Raw genomic sequence first — 17476 nt, 5'->3', positions numbered from 1 at the left:
GATGTAGTTGTGAAATCCTCGCTTCTGTATTGATTTATATGTTTATTTGCATGGTCTCTGTCTGGTTCTGTGATTGTTTCTGTCTGCTGTATAATTAATTTGGCTGGGTGTAAACTAATTAAAGTGGTGGGATATAATTGGTTAGCTAATCATGTTACAGTATGTTTGGATTGGTTAGGTAAATTTTAGTAGCATGATTGGTTAAGGTATAGCTGTGAATATCACTATATAAATTAGGGGCAAACAGGAAGTAAGTTGGGATTCGAAAATAAGGAAAAGGAACTTGAATTTAAGCTTGCTGGAAATTCACCCCGATAAACATTGAATTGTTTGCACCTTTGGACTTTGGGTATTGTTGCTCTCTGTTCATGCGAGAAGGACCAGGGAAGTGGTAGAGTGAAGGAATAAACCCTCTAACAACACATATAACATTCCATTGTCTATACACCTCTAGCAGTTACATGGCCTGGAATGGTGGCCTGTATCTTCCTATAGTTGTATTCACCTATGCTAAGTATCCCATAACACCTTGCATTAGCCAGGACAACTATCGGGATCAGCACATGGGAGTGTTCTACTGTAGTAACAGGCGGGGAGTTACTCTCATTGGAATGTCCCAAAGATAAGGACAATATATACGGGACAAGCCTAGGAGGTGCATCACGCTCTTGGTACCTGGAATTCCTGAGTCCAGAACAAAGAGCTAAGGGGTGCCATGTGGTACCAGGAAAAACAAGGTCACAATAGCCTCACAGGATGCATACAGTACCTCTTTCCTTGTAAACAGGTTGGGTATAAAAAGGACAGCTTTAGGGATCTGACTCTGGACACCAGCTTCTTTGTAAGGTGAATTCAGCACTACTGCAGGAGATATTCCCGGAGATTAGAGTTGTTTTGAACCTTTGTTCCTGTAATATGCTGTTACTAAGTATTAGCAATAAACCAGACCGATATTGGTTATTTGGTGTCTTGGGCATATTGCATAACGAACCAAAGTGTGGTCAAGCAATTGACCATACGGTTTACCAACAGAAAGGAAATCCAGAATCTTCAGAACTGGAAAGGTTTCAGAGTGGTAGCCATGTTAGTTTGTATCAGCAAAAAATAACTAGGAGTCCTTGTGGCAGCTTAGAGACTAACAAATTGATTTGGGCATAAGCTTTCGTGGGCTAGAACCCACTTCACCAAATGCATGGAGTGGAAAATACAGTAGCAGGTATAAATACACAACATATGAAAAGATGGGAGTTGCCTTACCAAGTGGGAGGCCAGTCAATTCAATTAACAATAGGATACCAAGGGAGGAAAAATCACTTTTGTAGTGGTAATGAGCGTGGCCCATTTCAAACAGTTGACAAGAAGGTGTGAGTAACAGTAGGGGCAAATTAGTATGAGGGAATTTAGGTTTTGTAATGACCCAACCACTCCCAGTCTTTATTCAGGCCTAATTTGATGGTGTCCAGTTTGCAAATTAATTCTAGTTTTGCAGTTTCACGTTGGAGTCTGTTTTTGAAGTTTTTTTTGTTGAAGAATTGCCACTTTTAGGACTGTTATTGAGTGACCAGGGAGATTGAAGTGTTCTCCTATTGGTTTTTGAATGTTATAATTCCTGATGTCAGATTTGTGTCCATTTAGTCTTTTGCATAGAGACTGTCCAGTTGGGCCAATGTACATGGCCTGAATAAAGACTGGGAAGCAGATATTAACGAGTGTCTGGGGCTCAGTGGAGTAAACTGCAGACCCAAAACCACCTGCACCAGTGTGACTGGGAATTACTCCTGCAGCTGCATTGATGGATGTGAGTCCAGGACTGGGAAAGCCAGGTCTCAGTGAGTGAGAACAGCTGCCAGGGTGAGCTCTCCCCTTGCTGCCACTACTCCCTGCTCAATCCCCCACGCCCCTGGGCTCATTCCAGGCCTGGTGCTGCACCAGAGGCTACTGCCGGCTGCAGCAAAGGCACTCGATCTGCTCACCGGGGCTGTGATCAGCCGTGACCCTCAATTGCTGCCCCAGCGCGTGGGGGCCAGGATCTCCCCTGGCTCGGTGTTTGGATTGGGAATAAACCCCTAGGTTTGCAGAGAAGCACCAGGGAGATGGGTGGGGCCCTCGCTGTCCCCAGCACACGGCATCTGGGCTGCTAGGGCCCCCCGGAGCCTGGGAAGGAGCCTCATATATGGTCCATAGACACAGCACAGTGCGCTCTGCCCCCATGGGCTCTGGGGAGCAGAGAATAGGCACAGCACAGTGTGCCCCAGCCATGCCCCCGATCCTCCGCCTGGGTCCTGGGGAGCAGAGAATAGCCCCAGTGCCTGACGCTCTAGCCAGGCCCCCAATCTGCCCTGATTGGCCCCAGGGTGCTGAGAATAGCCCCAGCGCAGGGTACTACGGCCATGCCCCGAACCACCCCCTACAACAGGCTGGCGGCAGGGTGGGTGAAGGGCCCTTACACCGGCTCCAGGCTGGCAGGGGAGGCCCCTGCACAGCATGGGGGGATTGTCAGAGACCATTACGCTGCCAGAGTGGCCCAGCAGGGTCTCCGTGTAGCTGTGAATCTGACCTTTGACTGTTTAATACTCAGGACACCGGTCACCTGGGTCTCCCGTTGCGCAGGTCAGTACAGGTGGGTGCACTGGCCGCATGGCGGGGGTCTGAGGGCTTCTGCCATAGACCCCCGCTGAGTGCCACCAGAGAGCAAACAAACTAGTTTAAAGGGACAGCACCCAATTCCCCTGCACTCCCCTGGGCAGAGCCCACCCACCCTTCTCCTAGTGCTCCATGGGAGGGGAGGGGCTGGGTGTATCCCGAACGGGGAGGGGACCCATCGGGCTGGGGTCTGTAACGCTGAGCATGGTGCCCCCTTCTGGTGACTAGCTCCAGTTCAGCGCCCCCTTTCTTCTCTTCCACCATTGCAGCGCCCGGAGTCGCGGCTGCCCCGTGTCTCGGCCGTCCGGCCAGGTCACGCTGTGATCCCCATTCTGGGGGAGCCTTTCAAAGCCAGACCCCTCTGTCCTATGCCTGCTAGCAAAACCCTTCCTCCGGGGTCCTAGCCCCCACTAGGGGCTTCCTAGCCCGCCTTGCCTCAGGCCCCCACCACTGGGCCCAGCCCTCGGGCTGTAGAGAAGCCCCACCTGTCCCCTCCCAGGCGAGCTTCCTTCTAGCCAGCGCCCTGCACGCAGCCTAGGTCACTTCCTCTTTGTAGCTTAACTGGCTCATATGGCCCCCTGCCTTAACCCCACTCTCTCAGGGCTGGTGCAGAGAGGGGATCGCAGGGGCCTGGTCTGGATAAGATTTGGTCCCCAGTCTGGGATGGGGTGGGAGAGGTTGTGCTGAAGGGATTGGGGCACTGCACATAGCAGGGAAGAAAGGAGAATAGAATGGAGTGGGGGGTTAGATGGAGCAGACAGATTGACCGGCAGACCACGCTGCCTGCAATGGGTGGGGGGTGTCTCCATTGTTATTCACCCCGTGAGCCCCCTGCCCTGCTGTGTGTGACCCCCTCCCACCCCATTATCCCCCCCCAGACATCGACGAGTGCCGCCAGACCCCAGATATCTGCAGCCCCAAGATCCTGTGTATCAACACCAATGGGAGCTACTGGTGTAAGTGCCGGGCTGGCTACATCCCCTCCAATGGGAACACGACCCTGTTCCAAGGTGAGTCCTGCTGCAGGGGACATGGAGGGGACATCTGGGGGGGCTGAGCAGAGTCTGAGGCTGCACAGGCAGAGGTCTTGCCCGAGGGGGCAGGGAGCTGAGAACTGGTCTGGGATGTTGCGCCAGCCCCCCGCCCCCCATGGATGGGGTCCCTCTGGATCTCAACCCTAGCTGGGGAGAGCTCATCCTCAAGACCCTCACCTCCCTCCAGCCCAGCCTGTCTGTCCACTGGGGTGTCTCCGGTTGTCTCAGAGCCACAGCCACCAGCGTGCCCATGTCTGGCTTGGGGAGTGGAGGGATTCTCCCCTCCCTCCATTCAGGAAGGTGATGCTTGAAGCAGAATGACTGTACCCAATTGGGCGAGGAATGTGGGTGAAGCCAAGCAGCAGAAATTAATATGCCTGTACACCAAGGCAAGGAGGCTGGGTAACAAAATGTAGGAACTAGAGCTACTGCTGCAGGAAGTGAAACCAGACACTGCAGGGATAACAGAAACCTGGTGGAATAGGCATGGCTGGAATCCAGGGATTGAAGGGTATGTGCTGTCCAGGAAAGACAGGAACAAAGGCAAAGAAGAAAACCCTTGAGCCATCAGTTTACCCATAAACAAATCTAATGTTCTTCCTTGAACCATTGTATTTTCTCTACAAACCCCCCTACCTATGCCCAAGTAAGGGTTCTGACCCAAACTCTGCATCAGTTCCACTAGGATTCCATCTCCTGACTGATCGTGCTCGGGGCTCTGCCTGTCTCCAGCACTCAGGACCCTGAGCTACCACCATCACCTGGGAACCCTGACCAGTTCAAGCCTCATGGAGTGGGTGAGATCCATCTCGCTCTGTTTTCTTTCCTACCTCAGGTATTAACCTTTAAAATGTAACTGTTATATATGTTTAGCCCTCCTTGTGTGGTTATCACTATGATTCAATAAATAGCTTTTATGGTTCAGCTGGTTGCTTCTCTCTCTCTCTCTCTGAATTTTACTCTTTTGTGTTTTAGCTTCCCCCATTTACTCTGCAGCAACGCTTCTTGTACCTAAGCTAAAGATCCCTGTAGTGCCCCAAAATACTGTGGGGTTTGCTCATCAAGTGGGTTACTACCAGTACAATTGTAATGTGAATGTGTGATAGGGATGTGTTCAACTTGGGGAACATGGGAGGGGAGCAGCTGAAAGTGCTGCTCAACCCAGCCTCTTGAGACCAGGAGCACATGAGGGGATCAGCTGGAGAGTGCTGATTGACCTGGTCCTCTCAGACTTGCTCTGCTAGTGTGTGTGTGCACATGTTCATCTAGTTCTAGGGCTGGAGGAACCCAGCCCTGGGGAACCTAGGTCCTGCAGGAGAGCTCCATTGGGAGGGGACTTGCAGAAGGAAGGAGAAGAGCTCCAATATGAGACTTTCACAGCATGTTAACAGAATTACAGAAGCCCCTCCCCCAGAAGAGTAACCCTGATAAATGAGCTACCCCCACAGTAACGGGCACTTCTGGGCACAGCCTGCAAAAAGCCCTTTTCCTTCCTCAGGAAAGTTGGTTCCCAGGCATGTTGGTTAATGCTGCTGGGAGATTGCTTTAGGTGAAAAACTGCTGTAATAATTGATTTTAGACTCTAAGAAGTATGTTATGATTTTCATTTTATATGTAACCAGTTCTGTTTCCATGATCTTGACTCAGTACCTCTTAAATCTTAATCTTTGATAATGAATTTAGGATTATTCCACTATACATATGTCTCAGTGCTGCGAGGTTATAAAGATCTGATCCTGAGCTGTACCAATCAAACTGTTTAGATTCTGTTCCCTGGTAATTTCTGTGAGTGTCCTGTGACAGTAACCTGATGCTACTGGGGGACACTTTCAGAGGGGCTTGGGGGCTGCAGTGCCACTACTGTTACCGTGCAAGGCGGAGCAAGGGCTGGCAGAGCCCTGTGGGGATTGGTAGGCTGGCTAACAGACCGGTGGTGTTATGCTTGACTAGATATCAGCTCCCTGAGAACATCTTCCTCTCGCCGGATGGGTAACAAAGTGACTCAGAGCCTGGGCACCCCAAGAAAGCTGCACACATACCCCTGTAACCTGCTTTCCCTCCTCCAGGTGCCTCTTTATCTTAGCCAACCCTCAAATATGTTCAAACCCTGTTCAAATATGTTAAGGACTGTTATAAAGAGGACCCCGATTAACTGTTCTCCATGTGCACTAGACGTAGGAGAAGTAGGAATCAGCTTAATCTGCAGCAAGGGAGATTTAGGTTAGATATTAGGAAAAACTTTCTCACTATAAAGATAGTTAAGTTCTGGAATAGGCTTCAAAGGGAGGTTGAGGAATCTCATCCTTAGAGGCTTTAAAGAATCCATTGGACAAAGAGCTGTCAGGGACGGTCTAAGTATAGTGCTGGATGGGATGATAGTTCTAGGACCCTTCCAGCCCTACATTTCTAGGCCTCTCTGCATTGTGGAGTTGAACTGCCCCTCAGTGAACTGCCCCATCAGCCTTCACCCAGCTCTAGTCCAATGTGAATTATTAACAAAATGAGCTGGTCCCCGATATGGAGACACCACAAGACCAGTGAGCACAGCAGGACATACCCTGTCAGAGATACCCAATGACAGTCGTTCCCTTGTAGTGCAGTGGGGGAAGCTAGGGAATCCAATGGTTCCTCTCCGCTAAAGTCTTGCAGTACACAACCAGGGACTTGGCTTAGAAAAGCAGAGATGCCTTCCCTCACACACTATTACAGGCACTGAGCCTAAGGCTGTAAGTAAACAGACGCTGTTCACAGATAGCCTTCTGACCCAGAAACAGGCTAGACAGGAGGGAGGATAACTCGCCAGAACACAGTCCATCCCACTTACAACCCAGAATTCATCAGCAACACTGAATGCCCAGAAAAACAAAGATGAAAATATGATTAAGAACCAGACCCCAGGTCACTAACTACAGGGATTAGATCTAGCTTTGTGGGGACTGCGGAAGAGTGGTAAGAGACCCTAGAAAGGTGCTGAGCTGAGGTCTTCATCCAGCTCCATGGAGAAAGGGTAAGGGAGGAAGCCCCCGCATCGTGGTTACAGTGGACATTGAGGAAGCCCCAATTTCTCTGAAAGACAAAATCAGGCCTCTGAGCAATTGAAACAGATACTTCAAACAGTTTAGTAGGAAATATGTACACAGTATATACAAAATCTGCAGCTGGGTTATTTACAGACGACCTTGTTTGTGAAATACATGGCCAGCACCTGAAAAAGAAATGTGAAGAGTCATCAGTATTTGTCCAGTGCCCCTTAATACACATAAACAGAGTGCAGAATACTAGGGAATAACAATACGAGAACATGGACTGGGAATAAGCTGCTGGATACGGTATAGAAAACAATCACCAAAACAGGAAACACTACAAGATTAGGGGAACCCATATTACTTAATAGAGTCACTTTTGAATTAGCAGAATGTGTCAATTCAACAGGGGTCTCTGTTGGTTTCCTTCCAATATTCAACTGTTACAGGAACATTGTCTCCCCATTGAGAACTATAAGCAATAACACCCCAGACTCCCTCTGCCTTTCGCCCTCCTCTGCAAACTGCTGCCTGGTGAATCCTCACAAGCCCTGCACCCAAGGGGACAGTAAACTGGAGAATGAGGTGGTGATGGAGACTAGAAACCTGACCATTCAGTGACCTTTTGATAGGAGGTGAAGGATCATAGTAGCTAACTTTGGAGGATGAGTTATATCTGCTGAGCCCCTTCTCTGAAGGGCAGAGCATCCTTATCTCCTAATAACATCAGTGGGAGTTTGAGAACACTCGGCAACTCATAGGCTTGGGCAAGACAAATACAAAGGCCTTGGGTGACTAAAGTTAAGCACTAAAATCTGCAGGTAGAAGCCTAAATACTCATTATAGCCACCTGCAGAGGTGCTGATTAGGGCACTTAAATCTCTATCAGCTTTATGGTGTTTCAAATAGATATTTGAAAAACAAGGGGACTGATGTTTAAAGGCATATTTGGCCTTTTGTTGCCATCAGACAACTTTATGCCAGGTGAGTGGGTTTTCCAAACCCGGATACCTGAACTCAGACTCCTAACAACCACGGGTAGGTGCATCAATAGGGGGTGGGGTTAGTTGTAAAGTCACCCTTTTGCTGCCCTATGTTGCAGTGGAGCAGGGCAAAGTAGCCATAAAGCTGCCCTAAGAGGCAGCTAGGAATTCCCCAGCATGTGCAAATCCCTAACACCCAGAGAACCAGCATAGAGAGTGTACAGTCAGTGTAGCTGGCTGTATGGCACCAACTCCTAGCTTCCCACCCAAGTATATGGGGGGTGAGCTGGGAACAGAAGCTGGCACACACAGTGTGCGTTGTGCTACAGCTATCTCCAGTGCAGCAATGGCTGTTACAAGACAGCATAATTTAGAACAACCCAGAGCCTAGAGCTCAGCTGTATTTGTGGATCTGGGCCAGTACTTGGCTGTTACTATAGTAATGACCCCTGAGCAAGCAGTATAATGTACATGCTTCTCACCGAGCTTGTCCAGAGGCTGCATGTCCATCAGAATGACTAGATGTCCTGATGTGTAATAAAAACGCTTGAGTAATAAAAATCAACCCAGGCTACTTTACAGGGCCTGATCCTTCTCTCACTTACAGCATCTGAGCAGTAGGACAACGGCGAATACTGCCCGGTAGTATAGTTGCCTCTGTCGTGTTCCAATTTTGGGTAGCGGGAGCGAGGAGTATAAGGGCCCTACTGTCAATCAAAACTTAACCCCATCCCTTGACCCAATAAGCCCTGCCCACCGGTCATCAGAAGCCCCACCCCATGGGGGTATTACTTCTGGGGGCAAGGCAGACACATGACCGGAAGCAAGGTGTGTCATGTGACCCCTCTAAGAACTCCTTCCACTATACCAATCAGGATAGGTTTTGCCCCGATAGGAACGCCCTGAGAGAAGATTTAACCAGCCAGGGGGAGTTCCGGGGTTTGTGTGACCCCTCTAAGAACTCCTCTCACTGCCTTCTACCAATCGGGAGGGGCTTCAGCCACTAGAGACCACCCTGAGAGGAGATTAGACCAATTGAGGGGAATTCTGGGGCTGGGTGACCATCCAGAAGTGGTTCGTGTGACCCCTCTAGGAACTCCTCCCACCACCCTCTACCAGTCACGATGGGTTTCGGCTGCAGAGGACTGCCCCGAAAGGAGATTTGACCAAAACAGAGCAGGTTCTGGGATGGGTGACCACCCAGAAGAGGGTTGTGTGACCCCTCTAAGAACTCCTCCCAATGCCCTCTGCTAATCAGAGTGCAGCACCATCACCCCACAAGTCCCAAAGCTGGACAGAGGAGGCAATCTCTTACCAAGAAGACATGTTTCAGAAATTGTGGAAAGGCTGAGAGGAAACGTGGACTCCTTTACCACCCCGCTGAGAACTTCAGACTTTGTTTTAGCCCTGCGGACCTTTGGACTTGTGTGAAGAAAGTGCTACAGCAGCAACAGTTCTGAAGAGGATGAGGGAACAGCCGAGGGGATTCCTTTGGCCCAGCCATTGATGGATACGCCAGAACCTGAACCCAAAGCCCAACCATTCATGAGATACACCAATGAGCATGGTGGCCTCTCGTTGTCCACCACCCTGGAGGAGGAAGACGATCATTGCTTGGGGGAGTTACCGGCGGACAAGCTGAACGGAAAAGACGTCGCTCAGGTAAATGAATGATTAAGAAGTGACAGTTGATGATGAGGTGTAATGAGGTTAGGAACCTGGGGTTGTGTAAATCTAAAAAACAAGCAGTGAGAACTTACACTTGTTTCTTGTCTGAGACAGCTCGATGATGTCTTTGTAGAGGCCCTGGAGGCCCTGGACAATGTTGCATCAAGCAGCAAAGATGAACCGGGTCTGCCTTATTTTTGCTGAACACCGCTAAAAATTGTTGAAAAGGACTTCAAGGATGAAGGTTATAAGGAGTTTAGGAGAAGGTTTGGCATGGAACTTGCTGAGCCAGTGCCACATTGTGAGCGTAAAAATTTATGTGGACTATTGTATGCATTGCTATTTATGCTGTTCTTAATAACTGTCTTAGGGTACATCCATACTACCCGCCGGATTTGGCGAGTAGCAATCGACTTCTCGGAGTTCGATAGATCGCGTCTCATCTAGACGCAATCTATCGAACTCCGAACGCGCTCCCGTCGACTCCGGAACTCCACCACCGTGAACGGCGGTGGCGGAGTCGACGGGGGAGCCGCGGACTTTGATCCCGCGCCGTCAGGACGGGTAAGTAGTTCGAACTAAGGTAGTTCGACTTCAGCTACGCGAATAGTTGCGTACCTTAGTTCAACCCCTAACCCCCTAGTGTAGACCAGGCCTTAGGGAAAAGCTTTTTGATGATTGTGAGGGCTATGTCATAGATGCCCCAGCCCAATGGCACCATGACTGTGTGATTTGGACTTTAACTTTATATGTAAATTTGTACATTTAAATATGTAAATTAAAAAACATCTATTGAAAAGGGCTTTGTGACTATATGCATTTCTGTTAGAAGGTCTCTGGCCCTTAAGTGAGCTAAAAGTTTTAATGGAGCCTCTTGGTTTGTTTTCAAGAAGCTGTATGTCTTTTAAATTAAAAAAAATGGTTTGTGAGAATCTAACTTTTGTGTTTTTGTGTAAAAAAGACCCATTTACAGGAAAAAGCTGAAATGTATGTTGTGGGAGGAGAAAAATCCTAAAAATGTGTTTACAGTGTAACCATTCTGCCATCAGAGATGGCAGCAACAAGAGCTGCGTTCACTTGCTAGGAACTCCATTCCAATAACACAATGCAAAACTGGCTCAAGCCCTCAGCCAATGGGGCACTGAGGCCCCCCTACTACAAGCTAAAATCACCACTTACTGTGTTTAGTAGGGAGGACTCAGTGCTGGTTCACCATTAGCCCAAAGTGAATTCAGCTTTGCAGGCTGTAATCAGACTTCATGGAATCAAAATTAGCACTAACATTTCACAGTGGAGACAGGAAGAAGAGATAGAATTAGTGTCTAGGGCCCACCAGGTACAAATACCTGTCCCCAGCCTCTCTCAATTTGCTGAGTTTTGGAACCCATGTCCCTTGCCTAGCGAGTGCTACTTAGTTGATGGCGAGTCCCTCCGTCATAAAAGGCCAAGTACAGTTCCACTGTCCTTGAGTCACATAATCAGGATAACAACACTTTATTCTTCCTGCCTCAATAACAGAGAAACTGGGGATCCCACAGCAGCCAAAGTGACCATTTGGGCTACTGTGGGCTCATGCTAGGCGGGGTGGGTGTGCCTGTGCAAACGAGATCAACCCCGATGTTCTTTTGCACAACTCACCACTAAATGTCAGGGTAGATCTCATCCTGACTCTGCTTACAACAGTAAAACAAACAGAGATGGTTCAGACATGTGTTTGAGTACAATAGAATTGACTCATCCTGTTGAACTGAATGGTTTTAACCACACCCCCACTGAATAGTGAAGGTAACTGTGATTACTTATCCTTGTTGCCATAGGGATAAATTTGATTGGTGTGCACCGACAGTAAGGGAAGTGGGTGGGTGAGTTCTGATTAATATGAAATGAAATAAAACCTCAGGAATTCGCAGATGCTATTGGACAGTTTAATTATAACCCCTGGAGTTGATAGAGTGCTATTGGACAGTATAAAGGATCCAGGAGTTGGCAGAACTCTATTGGACAGTTTAAATATGACCCGGGAGTTGTTTGAATGCTATGGGTCACTCTTTCTAGCAATTCAAAGCCATTAAAAGTTTACATTAATATATTTACAACAAACAACCAACCCCGCCCCCTCCCCACACACAAGGGTCTAATCCAAAACTGAAATGTTTCAAGGGGTCACAAACCTGCACCATGCTTTAGAACAAGCATTTGCTCTAAAGACAAACAAACATTTAAAAGCTCTGGGGGGCTTATTATGGCTGTGATACAACCATTTTATTTCAACCCCCACCCCAAACTTTATGCATGAAAGAAACATGTTTAAAAAAACAAGCCCCAAAGAGATGTATTGATATCTGCCAAAAGTCCCCACTTGGGAATGGGACAGTTACATTAAGGATTGGGGATCTACTGTTTAATACTGTAAGAAGGCCCTACAGAAAAATGGATTTTAACTAAAATAAAAAATGGAGCCAAAAGCAGCTCAGTTGTGCAGCCAGCTTAATTCCCCCACCCCAGCTCACAAAAGGGAATGTTAGGAAGGGGCCTAAAGTCCTTAAGTCTCTAGTATTTCAGAGCTGTAACGATCAAATCAACCTGCTAGCTACTATTTTGAAGTCCTTTTGAAACAAAGGGTTAGGATGATATGAAAACCTCAAGTATTTTGGAGACTTTTTTTCAACAGAAACTCTTGAATGGCTGCTAGGCTGCAAGAGGAGGTATGCGCCCTGTTTTAAACTCTGAAAATATATATTATATAATATCACTCGTTGGCCATGCTGTCTTAGTAAATAATGGTGTCATAGGTCTCACCCCCACTTGGAGCTGTTGGGTTCCAATATGGGGACCTGCATGGACTTTCCTAAACTAAAATCCTAGTTTAGATCTGGTAAAAGCTGCCACCACCCAATAAGGTACGTGTATTGGGACACAGTCCTTCCCCAAACTTCCCCTGGGGAACACAGATTCAATCTCCCTGAATCTCTACACACAGGGAAGCAGCCCACTTCCCCCCTCCCTCTCTCCTAGCCACTCTGGAGAGATTCACACCGATTCAATTCTGTGAATCAACCTCAGGAGGAACTCACTCTTCCCCCCTCCCCTTCCCTTGAATCTCCACAAGAGAAGGAATTAACCAAGTTCAAACAAAAGAATTTATTAAAGACTAAAAAGAAAGTAACTGTCTCTGTAACCAAGATGGAACAATACACAGGGTCTAAACTTATCAATCTCTGGAGAGAATTCCCCCTCCTTTCTTTCTCAGTAAAAGCAATAACAGTACAGAATTAAAGAAATTCTATAGCAAAACACAGAATTGCAAATACAGAAATAAAAGTATAAGAATACTAGTTCCTTGCTAATACTCACTAGCTTGAATAGAAGAATTTATTGCAGAAACCTGGGAGGACTTGATTAAGATGTCTGGACTCCCTCAACTCCCAAGAGAGACTCTCCAAAAAAACAAAGAACAGGAAAAAAAAAACTTCCCTCCACAGGGATTTGAAAGTATCTTGTCCCTGATTGGTCCTCTGGTCAGGTGTCCACAGGTACTGCTTGTTAACCCTTTACAGGTCGAAAACAAAACCTTAACCCTTAACTAACTGTTTATGACAAATGGTGCCTATGTTTATTGCAGTGTGATCTGTTTAGCATGGAACTAGTAACTTTAAATTGCATTTCATCACCAGGCCATGGTAAAAACCATTTTAACTGTAGTTTTGCTTAATAACTTCAGGTACTACACAGGTTGTATAGGGATTTGGGGCTAATACTAACTAACAGTTTTTGCTTGTTCTTTAATCCAAAGGCCCAAACACACATTGAGGGGGACAGAACAAGCATGTGCCTGCAACACTTTATCCTGTAGTAGAAGGTAACTTTCTGCAATTGGCTTTTAAATGTGTGTGGGTTTATTGAAAACTATTTTGTTGCAAACTGTATTTTAAACTCTCTCTCTGTAAAACATAGGTGGGATTCTTTTTTTTAAACTATATGGCTGCAAACTGATGGTAATGGTGTGTTTCAAACTAACAGTTTAAACTAACAGTTTAAAAGACATTTTTTAGTGTGCAAAATGTGTTTTAAACTGGATTTTAAAAGTTGATTTTAAAAGCAGTTTGGTTTTTATTTTGCAAAATGAGGTGTATTTAAAAAAGTTTGTGGGTTTGTTGTTTGTTGTTTTAAAATGGTAGAAACAAACTCAAAACTCCTGTTTGTTATACAGCCTGAAGTGGATTATTTTGTTTTAAAGCTATGACTTTTTAAGTAGAAAAATACCCTAATGAATATTTTATTTTTAAGTTTACAAGACAGTTTCATGTGATTTATAATAATAATAATAATAATAGCAGCATCTGCTCCACAAACCTACCCAATACCAGCAGTGTGACAGACCCTGACAAACTCTTTCAGTACCTGTTTTCCCCCAACTATAAGGTTTCATCCTGCAAGATTATCGACGGTGAAACAGCATGAGTGTCTTGGAAAGACCCAAAAGACCAGTACTCTTTCTCTGGAAATACCAGTGTTTTCATAGCCTGTTTCACCACTGCTTATGCCCACATAGAACTAAACAACCTGCTAGACAGGTTGCAAGAGCGGTGCCTGTACCATGACACTGACTTGGTGAAATTTGTGAAAAGGGAGGGTGACTGGAATCCTCCTCTGCGGGATTATTTAGGCAAGATCCCGCCAGATCAACACATCACCGAGTTTGTGTCGGCAGGCCCGAAAACATACAGGTATAAGCTGCCGGAAAGAAAGGCCTGCATGAAAGTCAAAGGTATTACCCTGAACGTAGCAAATTGTGAAAAGATCAACTTGGACAGTTTGAAAGATCTAGTTCTGGACTATTGCACGGGCCTGTGAGAAAACACGTCCAAAAAGATAGAGGTGCAGCAGCCCTCTATCATAACAAAAATCAGTGGCAAATAAAGACAAAAACCCTTAAGAGAAGTCATATCCACCAAGAAGGTCCTAGGAGAAGGGTTTAAAACCCTGCCCTATGGCTTTAAAAATGGATCCGAGGTGGAACCACCCCTTTTCTGCAATTCTTGTGGGGCCTAGCAACTGTGGGAAAAGTTACTTTATAAAAAATGTGTTGGAGAATGCCAAACGAACATTGTCTGTTATGCCTGAGAGTATTGGATAACATGGCTATAAAAATCATTGCAAGATACACATGTCTGGGCTTGTTGAAACATGTTTTAAGCAAGCCTAGATATGCCCAAAAATTTAAATTTAGTTTTTACAAAATTCATCACCATCCGGTCGTTTTGCACTAAGTCAAAAGATTAAACCCTTGCTACGATGATGTAAGAAAAACATGCAGTGATAGCTGCTGGCGACAGACTGGGGGTCTTGTAATTGTCTATTGTGGAACACATTGTGTGTGGCATTTTTGTTTAAAAATTTCATAATGCTTTTAGGAAACAACACGCTATTCGGGGGGGGGGGGTGCCCGTATGAGTCAAAAAACTCTCCACGGTTACACTTCGCCAGATACAAGGTGAGCCAGTGTTCACCAGGTTGGTTATGTGGATGCATATTGACCACCAAACCTAAGGGTCTCTGAGACAGCTTGCTGCCAGGGAGCCAATCATAAGGGAATTCTTTTTTGTGTAAGGGGTCGTTGATGAGACACGTGAGAGCTGCACGGTGTCCATGTTCACATATAGTCAAGCAGAACATTTCTCCTCTGATTTATCTCTATGACATTGTCAAAAACCCCATACACGATCATATTGATGGTGACGGTTAGAGCCGTCCCAAAATGTATTTCTGCTCTCAGGTTCCCGGTTTTAAACAGGGAACAGTGATTGGCGCATTCCTGGTCGGGAGACAGGTCAAAGGCAAACTCCTCACGGTTGATTAACAGAGAACGATCTTTCACGTGTTTACCAGCTGTCTGTACCAGATTCATGTATTCTCTCACGCAGTGTTCTGCCTCGAAGTCTGGTTGCAGAGGCTTGGTTACGGAATATTCCACCCACGCCAGCCCCGTACATCCAGGAAGGGCATATCCCACTTGGGCTTTGTAATAGTTCCTGTAGATGGTGGGGTCGCTGTAGTTTTTTAGGATCGCCATAATGTTTTGCTTTTTAGAAACCTCGCTGTAGGAGTCTAGGGAACCATGGAAGATTCTGTTACGGCTTAGCTTAGGCAGTTCCGCTTTCTCGGCCTCCGGTTATTGTAGGACACAGCATACTAGCTTTGACCTGCCGCAACCGGCTGGGACTGCTGCGTGGCTAGCCCCTGGCTGTTGGCCAGGGGGGCAGCCCCGGAGGGTGGAGAGTTTCTATTGTATTATGTATGAGCTGATATGCTGCTGTTTTGTATAAAATGAGCATGCTTTGTGTTTGTTTTCGGACTTCACCCCAGGCCGAGCTGCAGGGCGCTGGGTCCCCGTCTCAGTGACAGCAACGCTTGGGGTCCCCGTTGCAGATGTGTCACTTTACCTTCATTAAAGCCAATTACTCTCAGTGTGGAGTCGGTCTCGTTCTTGCAGAGTACCTCGGACCCTTTTGGGCAATAACAAGTGGCGCAGCGAGCAGGGTGTACTCCTTAACCAGCCCCCACCCTTCTAGTCTCTACTGCAAGCAATTAACTGTACTTTCCCACCGTGGGGGCTACATTCTCATGCATATAACTTTAATTACAACATCTACAATCAGCCTATCTATTTTAAATATAGGCTACATCTAATATCAAGCAATCTACAACACCCAATAATCAGCACATAACACAAAATTAACAAAAATCTAATAAGGCTAACAAAAGCACTTTACATAAAGGTACTTTGGGTCACATAAATTCAAAGCCATTCTCCCAAATTACCTAAATTTATGCCTAAATAACCCACAATTCCCCCCCTTGAGAATACTCAACAAACCCTTTGGCTGAGTTTTCTCAAAAAAAAAAAAAAAAAAAAAAAAAAAAAAAAGGAGGGGGGCTTGACTGTGCCCAAGCCGCTGGGATGGCTGTAAAACTCGGCCAGACACTACTGGAATGTGTTAGATTTCTTTTCTCATGGGTAGAGAAACGCTACAAAAAAAAAAAAAAAGAGACTGGAGCTGGGGGGGGGGCAAGGTGGAGGGCTGGTTAACCTCTCCCTTGTCCACTGGCAGCCCCCATTGTGTCATTGGATTCTTTTGAAAGAAGCAAAACCATTACAGGGTGATGTGCTGGTGACCTTACCCCCGAAGAGACTGGAGCTGAACCACGACTGTGTTGGGAAAGAAGGAGAAACACCCAAAAAAAAACCCACGCCATCGAAATGACTGGAGCCTCAATCCAGGACTTCCTGACCAGGAAGGACATTGAGAACTGACCCTGGTGAAGAAACGAAGAATTGTACACAGGCAGGAAGAAATTTGGGACTCCTGCTGAAAAATGTGGTATTAATTGGATTTTGGGATTTATTCTACAGGCTGCGCCCTGTGTTGTGGATAAAAATTTTAGCATGTATTACCCCCTCCCCCATTACTAACCCCAGCATGTGGACCGGTTGGATTGGGGGGTGAGGGCTCTCACATACCGAACCCCTGCCGGGTTCATGGGGAGGATGATTGTGGAACTAATTACCCCAGCTTTTTAGAGTTTAATTGTTTGTTGTTTTTTAAGTTTGAGAAAACTCAGCCAAAGGGTTTGTTGAGTATTCTCAAGGGGGGGAATTGTGGGTTATTTAGGCATAAATTTAGGTAATTTGGGAGAATGGCTTTGAATTTATGTGACCCAAAGTACCTTTATGTAAAGTGCTTTTGTTAGCCTTATTAGATTTTTGTTAATTTTGTGTTATGTGCTGATTATTGGGTGTTGTAGATTGCTTGATATTAGATGTAGCCTATATTTAAAATAGATAGGCTGATTGTAGATGTTGTAATTAAAGTTATATGCATGAGAATGTAGCCCCCACGGTGGGAAAGTACAGATAATTGCTTGCAGTAGAGACTAGAAGGGTGGGGGCTGGTTAAGGAGTACACCCTCCTAGCTAAATTGATAGTGGGATAAGTTGGTCTTCATGAAAGGAACGGTTTAGCAAGAGGAAATAAGGATCGGGCCCAGGCAGGCAGGCAATAGACAGAGAATTTGGAAAGGAAAAAAGGATCGGGCCCAAGCGGCCAGGCTACAGACAACAGCT

General features: G+C 46.4%; 1 protein-coding gene across 1 annotated transcript in view; it reads right to left on the bottom strand.

Moving 5' to 3' along the window:
* LOC123354020 (ras-related protein Rab-3C-like) overlaps positions 1–843 on the bottom strand; it is a 35795-nt gene extending 34952 nt beyond the window's left edge. The window contains exon 1 of the mRNA XM_044995627.1: positions 770–843. The gene's annotated coding sequence lies outside the window, so the exon portion shown is untranslated. The remainder of the gene's footprint in view (positions 1–769) is intronic.
* Between the last annotated feature and the right edge of the window lie 16633 nt (positions 844–17476).

Source organism: Mauremys mutica, chromosome 20 (genome assembly GCF_020497125.1).
Source record: "Mauremys mutica isolate MM-2020 ecotype Southern chromosome 20, ASM2049712v1, whole genome shotgun sequence".
NCBI lineage: Eukaryota > Metazoa > Chordata > Testudines > Geoemydidae > Mauremys > Mauremys mutica.
The sequence above is the reverse complement of the archived record's forward strand: the minus strand, read 5'-3'. Positions and strand labels throughout refer to the sequence as shown.